This window comes from Micropterus salmoides, unplaced genomic scaffold (genome assembly GCF_014851395.1).
Source record: "Micropterus salmoides isolate LMB-PRFRI ecotype aquatic unplaced genomic scaffold, ASM1485139v1 Ms_hic_scaffold_1, whole genome shotgun sequence".
Lineage (NCBI taxonomy): Eukaryota > Metazoa > Chordata > Actinopteri > Centrarchiformes > Centrarchidae > Micropterus > Micropterus salmoides.
This window is the reverse complement of record NW_024040040.1, coordinates 50,673,038-50,687,668: the sequence shown is the minus strand read 5'-3', so window position 1 is coordinate 50,687,668 and position 14,631 is coordinate 50,673,038. Positions and strand designations below refer to the sequence as shown.

Sequence of the window (14,631 nt, the reverse complement as noted above, 5' to 3'; positions counted from 1 at the left end):
GTATTTAAATCCTTTACTGAAGAAATAGTACTTATACCACACAGTAAAAATACACGTTACAAGTAATGGTATGTAAGCATAATCAGGAAAATTTACATAAAGTATTATTTATTTAATAATAATAATATATTCTCTCTCCAGATTATTGATCCTCATGTATTAATGTAAAATCAGAATGTTACTGCTGTAGTTGATGAGCTGGAGCTCCTTTTGTAGAAATATTTTATAGAGTCAACTGCTGATTCTTTTCTCCCAATAATCGACTGCTTGTTTGATTTGTGTAGATTCATAAAATAGCCCAAAGTAACATCTTCGCAATACTTGTTGTGTCCAACCAACAGTCCAAACCTCAATATTATTAAAAATAAATTAAAATTATTAAAAGGAAAAGCAGCGAGTCTTCACATCTGAGAAGCTGAAACCATCAAATGTTTTTACATGAAAAAATTACTTAAATTATCAAAATAGTCATGAATACTTTATCAATCGACTAATCGTTTTAGCTGTACTTAAAATATAAAGAGTGATAAACTTTTGGGTAGTTTATATAGCAAAATTATTTTATAAACCTTTATGATTGTTTTTTTGTGTAAAAAAATCTAAATTTGTAAACTAACTAAAGCTGGTAGATAAAGAAAAAATTTGTAATGCATCCTAATTAGTATCTTAAATTTGTAATTAAGTGTAGTATTTAGTTAGGTTTTTAATTTGTACATTTAGATTTGCACATATTGCATTTTGCAAAAATATGCTTTAAACATTAAAAGTTTGTAAGAATGATGAATTACTCATGTATAATGTTATAAATAAATATTCATCCATGCACACGGAGAATAAAGTTTACTTTCCTGTTGTTGTTACCTAAGGACGCCACCTCCTGACGTGACGCAGCTGTGACGCAGCGGTCTGACGGACAGGTAAGCCGACACCGGCCGCCATATTGGGAAACAACGGAAGTGAGAGAGAAACAGATGGAGAGATAACTGTGGGTGTGTGTTGAGTCAATCAGTTTCCGAAAAAGGGCCGTCCCCTCCTCCCCGCTGCTTCTCTCGCATGTTTGTCTCTCCGGTGCAAGGGGCGGTCTCAGCGCCGCAGCAGATCCGGAATTAGAAGGCGCTCGCTCGGCTGTGCTCGGTCGGTCGCTCGGTAGGTAGGTGGGCTCCTCCGCGGCGGTTCAACACGAAGAAGAGGTGGAGGAAACCAGAAGCGGAACCAGCTTTATTAAAATAATAAAAATAAAAACATTTCTAAAAGGAAGAAAGAGGGAAAAGGAAGAAGCCAGGTGGACTGAAAGTGTCGACCGACAGAGAGAGAGAGAGAGAGAGGGAGAGAGAGAGAGGGGAGGGACGACTAAACTGGAGCAGAAAAGAGGAATAAAAAAGAAGAAATAAAAAGTAGAGGGGGAAGAAGGAGGACAACATGCCCCTGGCTCAGTTGGCAGATCCCTGGCAGAAGATGCCTCTGGGGGGGACGGCTGGAGAGGTGAGACATCCACATGAACACAACGAGACTTTCTCCTCTTGTCAAACTGACTGACAGCCACATTCACGTTGTATGTAGCCTGCAGGTATTACAGAAACCCAGGTGAAAGCTAAACAGCACCATGCAACACCTTAAAGTCACTACTAGGTAATTATTAACAGCTGCAGCTACTCTTAAAACTCCTACATGGCAACCAGATGTGATGAGGATGCACCTTATAAAGTGTCTTAAGATCACTCTGAGAGCCCAAACATGCTGTAATAATCAATATAGAAGTGTTACAGGAGATAATCTACCATATATGTGCTATAAATCTCTAATGTCACAGTGCTGAGTTATCTGTTTGAAATGGTCATAAAAATCACATTTTTGTTTTACAAAACATGGTCTGTGAAAGAACATATTTGATTAAAATGCAACATAAAGTTTCATAAGATTGCTCTGAGCTGCAAACATGCTTTAATAATCAATATAGAAGTGTGAAAGTGTTAAAGGAGATAAGCTACCAAAGTGTCAGAATATTTGACCATATATGTGTTAAAAATCTATTTAGGAAGGTCACAGTGTTGAGTTGTTAGTTTGAAATGGTTATGAAGCAAAAAAATACCCTGTAATAGAACAAAGGGGTGTGAAATGATTAGAAGCCTTTTACTTTTACATACAGCTGCAGCTACTCTTAAAGCTCTTACGTGGAAACAAAATTTGATTACAAAACGCCATAAAGTATCTTAAGATGACTCTGAGCGCCCAAAGATGCTGTAATAATCTAAATACAAGTGTTAAAGTAGTGTTACAGGAGATAATGATAATTTGTTATTTAGCTGACGCTTACAACTGCTAGTGTCTTGCTCAGGGACACATTGGTGGATGTGTCGCAGTAGGAAACCAACCTGGGTCTTCCACACCAAAGACATGTGTCTTACCCACTTTACCATCGCCACCCACAAGCGATAAACTATTCCTATTAGATCACCACTGTCAGCAGGAGCTAGCTGAAAACATACTGCAATACCCTCTCTGTTACAGGGCACACACATAGAGAAAAGTACCGTATAAGATATAAACTGCTATAAATCTCTAAATATGGAGGTTAAAAATGCAATAAAGTGCAATAATATGACAATAAGGTCATTATTGGGTACAACGAACGAGCTGTAAAAGCACAAAGATGCATGTATGTGATCAGAGGCACCTTAAGTTGACAGTCAACTCACTGCTGCTACCCTTTAAGCTTCTGTAGGCACGTTACAGTAACAGTAAATGAGATTTTAAAACACCCTAAACAAAACACAGTACATCGACATACTATAATATTCTTTACAAATACCAGTTTTACATCCGCCATAATGTGACGATAAGGTTATTGTTGGGTGCTTTCTCAGAACATAAAATGACGGCGTGAGGCAGCAGTCAGGTCACTACAAGTCACTCTGAGGATGTTGTAGGAATTGTCGGTGCAGAACAAAGCAGGCATGTGTGTTAGTGGTGGTTTTGATTTGTGTATTTTTTGGTGAAAAACTAAAATAAATAGATGCAAACAGGAAACGTGTGCGGAAGGAGCCTTGTCTTCAAAACTGATTTACATATAAGATAGAAACAGAAAAAAAAAAGTCTCCTGCGTGAGAGTTGAGCTTTTCTTCTTCCAGTTTTTGCATCTTGATAAAGAGCAAGAGGCGGTCTTATGATTCAGGAAGAGCTTACGTCTGTGTGTGTCCACTTCCTGTATGAGGTGTCACAAGGGCTCGCATTGAGAAATGGCTGTGGGGGGTTGTTGTGTCACTCCGTAGGCAGATTGTGAATATTCAAACCTGATTCATGATTGGCTAAAACGCAAAAATGCACTGAGTCACAGCCAGCTCCTCCTCTGTCCGTCCCGCCTCCTGACATGCTCATACCTGCTCGCAGCTTTCCCCCTCACAGCCTCACCTCACTATCTGCTCAGCTTGACCTTTGCCCCCCTGCGTTACACCTCTAAGCCTTTCAGCGTTTGGAGATGTGTCTGATAGCCGAGCGTATGCTGTCGTACCGGCTTCTCTTTTTTTTTTTTTTCTAGGCCATCATAGGACAAAAAAAAAAAAAAAACACTCACACAAAAGAGTGAGTTTGAATGAAGTCGAGATGCTTTTTGCCCTAAAGACAAGATCTTTCACCACACACACACAAAGAGCAGAGCGGGGCTGCACTTGTCTGTAGAAATGAGGAAACAAAGATGAGTGTAGATCAAGATGGCTGCAGGAATTAATCTGCACTCTGTAGGCGCCAAAGAAAAAGTGCATTACAAGTGGCAAAATTTTATAAAATGTCTTTTAGAGTTGCAGCTACAATAAATGATCAGTCACTTGTTTTGCGTATAAAAGGTCATAAAATAAAGCCCATTAAACTTTCCCAGAGCACAAGCTGATGTATTTAACATCAACTTAATATCATACATGACAAAGAAAAGCATACATTTTCTGTTTTTGCTTGAAAAGTAACTGAAACTGTATCAATATAGTTGTCTAATCAGTTTTATGTCGATTAATAGAGTAACTGCATAGCAGTTTTCATTCAGGATGTTTTCCAATTACTAAACGAAGAAAAGGTGCTTTAGAAAAACTGCAAGGAAAAGGCAAGATTTTATAAAATATGTTTTAGGTTTACAGCTAATAATAACTGTTATCAATTAATAGTTTTGTGTATGAAATGTCAGAAATTAATGCCCAATATATGTATCAAAGTTGCTTGTTTCATCCAACCAGCAGCCCAAAACCTTAAGATATTTAGTTTAATGTCATACATGGCAAAGCAAATCAGCACATTTCTGCAGTTTTTGCTTGAAAAGTAACCGAAACTGCATCAAAAAACAATAATAAAAAGTATCAAAATAGTTGCTTAATCAATTTTTTGTTGACTAATATATCAATTATTTTCATTTCATCATTTATAATATCCTTATTCAGTCCCTCCAGGACTTTATGGGCCTTTTTTGGGATTGAAGCGGCCTAAAATGTGGCAGCTTTTCTAAAAGATTGCGATGTTTTTGGGGCGGAATAAATATAATATCGTATAATACCACAATATTGCATGTTTTGCCAAACAGTTTACTTCAGCTTTGGTAAAGAAGATCTGAATATTGTTTTTCACGGTCCTTTGTTGTTATTTTTGTAAAATGTGAGACGTTGATATCACACACGTTTGCTGCAGCTTGTCAGTGAGGAAGTGAGTTTGCTGATTTAAGACATTTTGTGGTAAACTGCAATGATAGGTCAAATGTCAAAATTGCACGTTGTGTTAAATTCACAGGGATTTGTTGAATGTGTTAGCCGCCTTGCTCCCGCAAGGTTTTAGAATCATGTGACCTGAATAGTTGCGATCGCAACAAGACAAAATTCTGGAGGCACTGATTAATATTGCCTTAAAGGACCAGTTCACCGAAATTACAAAAAAATAGAATGGCTTGTCTTTAACTCTAATACAACGTGCTGAATCAATCCTTTGAATAACTGCTTGATCAGTTATTTAGCTGAAAATGAAACTGCAGCAATCTTGATAGTCAATTAATTGTTTGAGACATTTTGCCAACGAGATTTCCTGCTTTTCTTTGTCCTAGTAAAGTGATTATCTTTATAACTTTTGTTTGGACAAAACTATTTGAAGAGGTCACCTCGGACTCTTGGTTACTTTTTGGACATTCAGTCATAGATCAAATGATTAATCGATAAATCATCAAAGTATCTGCCACTGGAACTGAAATTGAACATGACTAAGTTGCAGCTCTAGTTGAGAATAAGTCTGGTTCTTCTGGATAATCCACAGACTGTGCTGTGCTCAGTGTTTTCAACTTAATCTGGATATTGGTATCAATTCAATTTGTGATTCTGAAAGTCTCTTAAACATAAAGTTACATCAGGTAAATAACAGTATTGCATAAATATGAAAGAGGGAAGTTGCATCTATTATTTACAAAGTTCTAGGTAGAAGTTATTGTTGTTCTCTCAATATGCAGCAATCAGTATGCAAAGATTGATTTCACAATCAATACAATAAAAATTTTGATTAATTGGAAAGTGTTTTCCTGTTTAGTAATTCATAGCATCTAATTAAACCTTATCACGGTCAAATCTGTGGATCATCATGCCGGACTTGTTATTCAGAACAACAAGCGAAACACTATTAACTTCCATTGTTTTGGGATGGTTGCAGAAATCTCAGGTATGTCCAGGTGTATCAGAAAGCATGACTCACCGACATTTGTAGATAACAACACATTAGAATAGTTCCTTCTCTGGAAGTGCCATTTTTTCTTATTGTGTTAAGTTCTTTTTTTTTTTCAAACTGTGAGCTGCAGGGAGTCGTTGCAGAAACAAAATCTGTTTTGTAAAGATGTTTTCCTACCAAACTCTTATTTTCTTTTGAGTATTAAACTGGTAAGAGTTTGATATAATTCAGGAACTGTCCGATCAAAGAATAAGTAAACAAGAACATTTATTTCACACACAGAACAGTTTGCCTTAAATTCACCTGGCGATTGGCTAAAGACACAAGTATAGAGTTGAGCTAGGTTTCGTTTGATGCTGATGCAAGTACAACCCCTACAAACACTCACAAAGGCTTTTTTTGTTACATAATTCAGTTCAGCTGAACTGAGTTCAACATAATTCTGTTCAGCACGCAGACGTTTAAGAACTTTGCTCTTAAAACTAATTTTGCACTTAAAAGCTTTTAATTTCTTTTTAAACAAGTTGACGAGACTAAAACCAGGACAAACACATGTTTATTGTACAGCCAGGTGTTAAGGCAACCTGTACAGTTTGGCCACATTCTTAAAGGGAGATTATGTGATTCAGCCGAAGGATTGTTGACATTTCAATTACACCCCTCCCTTCGGCACTCCCTCAGAAGCTCCACCACCCAAACTTCAAATCTCTGAAACGCCTTCGCACTTGCATGGTCATATAAATTTCTTCTCTGTTTAAACTCTTTTCCTCTTTGGCTGTTTCTCGGCCATCTCTCCTTCTTCACAGTGCTCAATGTGCCAGTGTATAGAACTCTCTCTTCCATCAATCCTGTACATGAGCTCTAACTGCTGCTGATTGGCTTGAACAATGTTGTGTGGCAGGGTTCACACCATTTTCTTTGTTTTTCATTTACAGAGCCCGGGATGTGTAGGAAAACTGGATTTATTTTTTTTTAAAGCACACACAAAATGGAGAGCTGGCTTAAGGAAATATTCACTGATTTTAAAAAAACAAAGTGCATCAGATTACCATCGCTTACTGTCCCTTTTAAAAGTTAGGGTCGCATTTTTTCAAGTCTGTCTTCATCCAATAAACATATGGCCATATTGAAGGAGTTATTGGTGGCTGTAATTGTCCATGCTTGTCCCGAAGTAGTGTTGTAGTACTCGAGACCGGTCTTGGTCTTGAGACCACTTTTTGATGGTGTTGGTCTTGTCTTGGACTCGACTGCCTTTGTGCTCGGTCTTGTCTCGGACATTGAGGACTCAGGATTTTATTTCAAGACCAGTCAAGACCATAACTTTGGGAATATCAATAAATTGCTTTTGCATTGTCTGATTTCTTAACATCCTAACTTTGATTGGAAGTAAAACTTATTGCTTCAAATACAACCAATAACCCTAAAACATGTTGTTACCGTTAATGACTGTCACCCCTTCCTGCGATGCTTACGTTGATTTCAGCTCTTAGTATTTGTATGTGGTTGTTTTAATGGGAAAGTGGATCTTTCAGATCAGTCTGTGAAGTACCTATGATCTCGTTTCACATTTTATTACGTGCCGTGCAATGCAGGGAACTGGTCTTGGTCTTGACTCTGTCTCACCCTCCCTCAGTCTGGCTCTGACTCACTCAGCCTCTAAAAGTCTTGATCTTGTCTCTGTCTTGATAAACTCTGGTCTTGGTCTTGATTTGGTCTTGGGTTGGGCGGTCTTCACTATAACACTACCCTGAAGTGCTAACATAACGTCAAATTTTAGAAATGAGGGGTCAAAATCCTCTTGAAAAGTCCAGATGAAGCTGATATTAGGCTTCAACAAAGGTATTCAAATCAAGTGGGTGTTCTTCAGTGTTACTGTTGTTTCAGTGTAAAATCCCGTCTTTGTGCTTCCCTGGACAGAGTTTCCCTGATGCGCTGTGTTGCAGAGGAGGAAGAGGAAGTTTTGTAGTGAAATTACTTGATTTGACTATCTAAACCTCTTTTTTGCTTGCATAGAATGAGGACTGTGGATCTCTTACATAGAGGTTGTGTTATGAAGGGGTCGCTTTACGTCAAAAGCAACAGTTACAGTGATTGATAACTCTTTCAAAGTACATAGCATGTGAGTGTTGTCTTAATATAGACTTAAAAACCCTCATCCTTAACAGAAAGCCACAGATGAGCCCTGCCGCAGCATCTACTCTCTTGACCTTGGATACACCGTGTTTGTTGCCAAGTTCACCAGCTCTGCTGCTCATTGATATCCGATTACAGCGCTGGCAGATTCGAGATAACAATAATGCTTATTAATACCAGCTGTGAATGCACAGGTGCGTGATCAGATGTCCTTATGCATGAGGCGTGAAGAGTCTGACAAGTCGTTTGATGTCGCTGCTACAGACACAATCCATACTTCAAAGCTGGGATTTTCCAACTTCGAGGTACTTTGATAAAGTTGAAGTGGAGGCCCAGAGGACGAGACGTGAGGCAGAGATACTGCTTGAAGTGAAAGGGCCAGATGCATGCTGATGAATAAAACAACGGGAAGTTAGTTATTGTAGTTTGGTCCACTGATATGCCCCGCTTATTAACATAGCCAGCACTTGGAGCTGCAGCAGTGGCTGTGATACACAACTAACGGAGGCAATTAAGGCACTTTAAAACCCTTAGCCACTGATCTGCATCATGACTCACACATGAAACATATTTTTAGATTCAGCGCGAGTTAAACTTTCAGAGAATATCATTATTAGAGCCTGACAGATTTTTAAGATAATTGATATTTGAGGATTTTAAAATTGGATATATCGGCCGGTGTTCAGGTAAAGAAGTTATGATCACGTGGTTTATTGAGCCAGGCAGAACAGTTACAATGCCAGCATACAACATGTGAACACATCGAATGCCAACACCAAATCTGAAAGATAACATCTTTTGGTCATTTTATGTTTCTCTCTTCCCCCTGGGTCCTGTAGGTTTCCCTCTTAGGTCATCTTTAACTGGCCTTAACCTAGAACAACAAATCTGTCTCATGTTTAGACTCCAATGCTAGGTCATATTGACATACATTTATGAGTTGTATTCATTCACTGTGGAGTCAGTAAGTTCTTCTAAACATACTTGTAAGACTTGACCTTGCCAGATTCCCAGAGAACACTGATATATGTTATTCGGACGCCTGAGCTACTGTCTAAACCTTATCAGTCTAACTGTCGTCTCTCTAACAAGGACAGTTACATGTGAGAAATAACTAGAGCTGGAAGGTCAGTGGACACTTGTGAAGTCAGCTTATGACTCCAAGCTAGACCTGTCTTACCTTTCCCTGTGACATCAATTAAGCCACCTAAGCATTTTCTGTAATAGTTTAGTCAAACGTGAGCTGCAGGTGACTGCAGGTGACGGGTATAAAACCACTTTCTACCACTATTCTACCTCCCGTAGAGTGTGTGAGCTTAGTGTGAGCTTAGATCGATGATTGATCTCGGAAAGACAAACGCCGCAAGATCAGGCAAAAGGTGGTTCCAACTTTTGCCGGGTCTCGCATTGCTCTCGCAAGGTTTTAATGTCACGTGATATGGTGACACTTTGCAGCGCTGGCAAAAGTTGGACAACATTTCTAACCAGCATGTCTTATATTAAGGCAGCGCTGCAAACCGCCACATGAAGTCAAACGCACTTATTTAATCAGATTGCTGTGCTGCAAACAGGGGGCCCTCTGGTGGGTAGACTATGCAACAGCAACACTCATAACATGATTGCAGGATCCGTCTCTCCGCTTCTTTTTTTAATTGTCATTTATTGTGTGATGTCACGATTCTGATTTATCTGCAAGTAGTTCATATCGGCTGATAATATCGATACACTAATTTGTCGGGCGCTGATCATTATCTCTGATGTCACAAGTGAATGTCGCTTATTAGTATTCATAGAGAGAAAGAAAGACTCTTCTTATCGCTCCAGAACTAAACTGAGAATCATCTCATTTTTAAGTTTTCTTCAGTAACAAATTAATCCAGTGATAGTTGTCAGTAGCGATGTCACAAGAACTGATACTTTGGTAACAAGTACATACTGAAATTCTGAAAACATGTCTGATCTCGTTTTGCTAGGTACTGAAGGTCCAACACGTTGAAGATAGCTGCAGCGACAGCTCCGCCTCGACTTGTCAAGTAGAAAAGAGTACAGAAACTGGCGTGAAGTTAGTTCCGCGGCTGTTACCTTCAAGAGCTCTGTGTCATAGCCTTGATTTCTCACAGGTGGAGAGCTAATTTAGGCAGACGTCTCACAGTTTGATCAGATGAAAATCACCAAAGATGTAGAAGCAGTTTGCAGCGCTAAGAACTGAATGTCCGTCCAACGCACCTGTCGCTGTAGGCGGAGTTAGACGCCGTATTAAAAGTGCAATACGATCCATTTCAATTATAAATAACTTTTTAGTTTTTCAATAAAAAAAATCTCAGAAAACTGCCCGAATAGAAAGTTACCGCCCTTAAATATTTCACACCTGTTAGAGTGTAACATTATTTTTCCCGTTTACTCTCCGCAGTTTTGAAATTATACGGGGGATGTTGTGGCGGCTCAGTTATCTCGGTTGTCTAAGAAGGGTCCCACAATGTCATCAGGATGGTTTCTCTCTGTCACCTTCCATCTCTGCATCCTTCTTCTTCTTCTCCTCTCATCATTATCTATCCCTCATCCTGTCTGCCACCCATCTCCTCCCTCTTTCACCCTGCTGTGCAGATTCCAGGCTTATCCCCCCGACACTGCACTTACCAGGAAAAAGTAAATAATCACCATAATCTCTTTTTATTGTTATTAGTGTTTTTGTCTGGCAGTAGTATCAGTGCTATCAGTGTCTGAATCGCAGCTGTTGTTCCAGCAGGGAAGCAGACAGGCTGCTAATCTGCCTTACGTAATGCTAATTCATATCTGTTGTTTGTGTTTTTCCTTTTGGCTGAGCAGACGAGGTAGAAGCGGTTGGAGTTTGGTGGCCCTGCTGATAAATCTCACGCTGTCACCAATTTTTATTATTTTTTTAAAATTTGAACTCACAGGGAGCAGGCGGGAGATGATTTTATTCAAACTGAAAGACGGCTCCTTAGTGAGCACTTCACCTCTAAATGCTTGGTGAAAACAAACCATGACGGTAGGCAGCAGAAATCATGGATGTGACAAAAGATCTCGTCTTTACCACCGTGTTGGTGTAGTCACACGGTGTAGAGTGGCTGTTTACTTTACACCGGCAGAACTGGACTGTCTCGTTTAAGACTCGGCTGATTGATCTGATGGGAATGAAGTTTCCTTATACCAACACCTTATACTGTATTTATTTATTTATATTGCAACATCTCAGTAACTTTAAATTAGTTTAAATAGTTCACACAGAGATTATAATCTTTAAAATTTAGAGAAGCAGGCGTCGCTCCAAACTCTGGTGACTGCTCAGCATCTTTACATGTTGTCACACTCTGCAGTCGATAAGTTTCTCTACTCATTTATAAAGTTTTTATTGATTCTGTCTTATGTCTGTAATCCTCGTACATGATGGGAAATATAGTTTCTCGCTTGTCTGTATGTGAAGCTAGAGCCAGGAGATTAGCTTAGCTTAGATTTAATTGTTTTGTAACATTTCTTCTTGGTCGTAGCTTCATATTAAGCATAAAGTGATATTGATTGCATCTTTGCAAGATAGCCAATAAGTGTATGACCAGATTTTATTCCACATGCATCCAAAAGTTGTTTCCTGTTCATTGCAGCAATCAACATGCAGAGACCAGAAACTTTTGTGATTATACTGTATGTAAACATTTTGTCACTGTTCAAAATGCTCCTAATCGAACAATTACACAACTATAAGATACACTTTAAAACAAAGAAAAGTCATCACTGACAAATGCCATGCCTGAAAACAAGTCTGTGCATAAGTGTTTCCAGTGATTTGCCGGTGTTTTTCACGGCCGACTGGTGTTCAGGTGAACATGTTTCAACGTGAAGCAGTGTCGTTGCAGCCGCCTGGCAGGATCACACAGGGAGCAGGGGATAATTACCATGTCACAGCTGTGTCTCAGGTGTGTTAATTCGTGATGTGTCTCTGTGTGTTTGATTACAGGATGCACATCACGATCACGAGGACTCAGTGGGTGAGGACGACTCAATGCCTGCTTGCACCGTAAGTCTGCCCGCCATCTCCTGTTCTTGGTTTTATGTCCACGTCAGACGCAGAGGAAGCTCCAGATTGTGTTTGGAGGTTTCTGTTAGTCTCTCCTGACATTTAGTGGGCTTCAGTTGTAAACACAGCGAGCGTTGTTTGTACTGGTGACAGCATAACACTCTGAGCTCTGTGATGGCAGCTGTTTCTGTGTGTGTGTGTGTGTGTCAGCTTCAGTAATGCACACATGAGTTGGACTGGCTGCTATTGATGAGTAAACAGCTTCCGGTCATTTCTGCATTCACACATGTGCAACCTTGTGTGTGTTTCAATCAGCACAAAGCTCAGTTTTGCTCTTTTGATGATACATCCACTGTTTGAGAAAACTGCCGCCTACTCCTGCAGGATAATTGCTGGTATGAAAGTGAAGCTGTGCTCACTATTAAAGCAATGAGTCATCTTAAAGCACAAAAAAAGATACTCTGTTTATGCTTGATATCATCATTCATTTGTGATGTTCATCAGATTCCAGGAGTTATTTTGGGATTAGATGTTGTTATTTACTCTTTACGTAAACCCACTTTCTCTCCGCCTGCACATCTTCTTCCTGTGTCCCAGTTTCACACTTTACACACAAACTTTAGTTTGATTTTGCAATAGATTCACAGTCACATATCAAAATAACCGGCACTCTGAAGGGGCAACTTGACATCTCATCTGTAACAACACACTTTTCTGTTACTATCAGTATATTTTTTCTGCATTTTACCTGCCAAAATAGTGTTTGTCATACTTTTTATAGTGTTTGTAAGGCTATTGAAGAGTCCCATGTGGTGTGTCCTAATATTATACGACGCACTTGGGTTGGATTGTTTTCTTTTCTGACTAAAACAAACAAGGTATTATGCATAAAAGTACTCATTTTAGACATTTTGTAATATATACTAGTTACCACAGTTGATTCTTTTTGAAGTTGGTAACAAGAAATATGTGTACATTAACATTAAATGAGGCAATATGCGTCAAACAAAACATGAGATGGCTACATATTTAAGACTTAATGCTTTTTATTTTCCACAATGTTTCTAGAGCCATGATTAACACCTCTATTTTCTTTGCGTTGCATTGTGGGACAGTACTGCTGTTGGGCTCTGTATTGCACATTGAAAAGATAATATTGTAAGTCAAGTAAGAGTTATTTTTGTGTGAAAACCTTTCAGTGAACTACATCTCTCGTCTCGCACCGTATACCTCACCAGCGTGGCTGAGTATGTTTGTATTATGGTTCAAACAGGCATGACAGCGTTATGTTGTAACAGGCATTAGCAATGACAGAAAAAGTTAGCTGCAAGATTATATTTTAAATTGGGGAACATCGTGTGTGTAATCCAGGGCACAATTCAAACGGGACTCAAAAATGTTTTGTATTTACCTGGTGACTATCGCATCTATAAAATGTCTCTGGACCCATGGTGGTCCACCGGAACGACTTGGGCGGTCTATACCTTTTTATGATTGTAGCTGATTATGTGGGCAACATACTGCAGCTTCAAACCTGCTTAGAAATAAAATGTAGTCTGCATCTTCAGTAAAGAAGTCTCTCGGATGAGGGACAAAACGTATCTATCCAGTTGCCCTTGATTTTTAACCTTCCTTGGATAACCATGACCTGGATGACTGAGAAGCTTCATAGATGTATTCTGCAGCTCTAACGCTGTCCTGCATCTCCCAGAATGCCTTCACAGCAGCCTCCAGATAGAATAAGTTGTCGCTGTCAGTCAGAGGCGAGCATACGATTATTCAGCCTCACGTCCGCACTGATCTGTTCAGCATGTCTGTAATTTTCAAATTCAATTTCAGTCATTTGTCTGATTTAATCTGATATCTCTGTCAGATTCGACTCTTCCCAGACAGACAGAAATCTGAGCCAAATTAAATTTTGATCCGGACTGATGGATTTGTCACCTCCCGTGTATTAAAACCAGAACCTAAGGAGGTGTTTTGGGTTTTATTTTGATGAAACATGAGGCTGTGTCTGCACCAGCTTATCTCAGGGCTGACTCTTTCATTCCTCGCTTTATTGGAGTGTGACTGACTCGGGGCAAAGTTGCTTAATATTTGAATATTAATGGTAACATTTGCATCGAATTGACACAGAAAACTCGGATGCAAAGCAGTGTGCTTGTGCAGTTTTCCTGTTATTCAGTATCCTGACAAGATTCAGTCGAATAACTTGAATTATAATTTTAAATTGTAATGCTAAAATGTGCTTTGACACCATGACATTTACATTATATTTACAACAAGGCACGGGCAGATATGGTGTGGAATAAAGAAGTGAGGATGACACAGAGGAAGAGCAGTGTTTCCCAAGCTGGGGGTCGGGCCTACCGAGAGGTCAAATCTGATGGCTCATGAGCTGATTATTAAAAAAACAAAATATTCCTGATATAGACATACATCCACAAACAGGACTTATACACATGCAATTTGTTCGTGATTCAGATAAATTAAGTATTTATTGAACATTTGTTATATTTATGATAAAATTATATTGCAATAGTTAGCATTTTTGTTTAATTGCCCAGCCCTAGCTCAAAGGCACCCTCAGCAGTGCTCAGGAGGTGAACTGTCACCCCTCGAGCTACCAGTTTACACTTTGAAAGACTACAAAAGATAGCTTGCTAACACGCTAAACTAAGATGGCTACCATTGTAAAGATGACCTGCTGAACATCAGCATGTTAGCATTGTAATAGTGAGCTTGTCAGTGTGGTGGTGGTTGCATTTAGCTCAAAGCCCTCGTAA

The 14,631-nt window shown here is 39.2% G+C and overlaps 1 pseudogene; it reads left to right on the top strand.

The window, feature by feature from the left end:
* The first annotated feature begins 934 nt into the window (after positions 1-934).
* LOC119884928 overlaps positions 935-14,631 on the top strand; it is a 66,254-nt pseudogene continuing 52,557 nt past the window's right edge.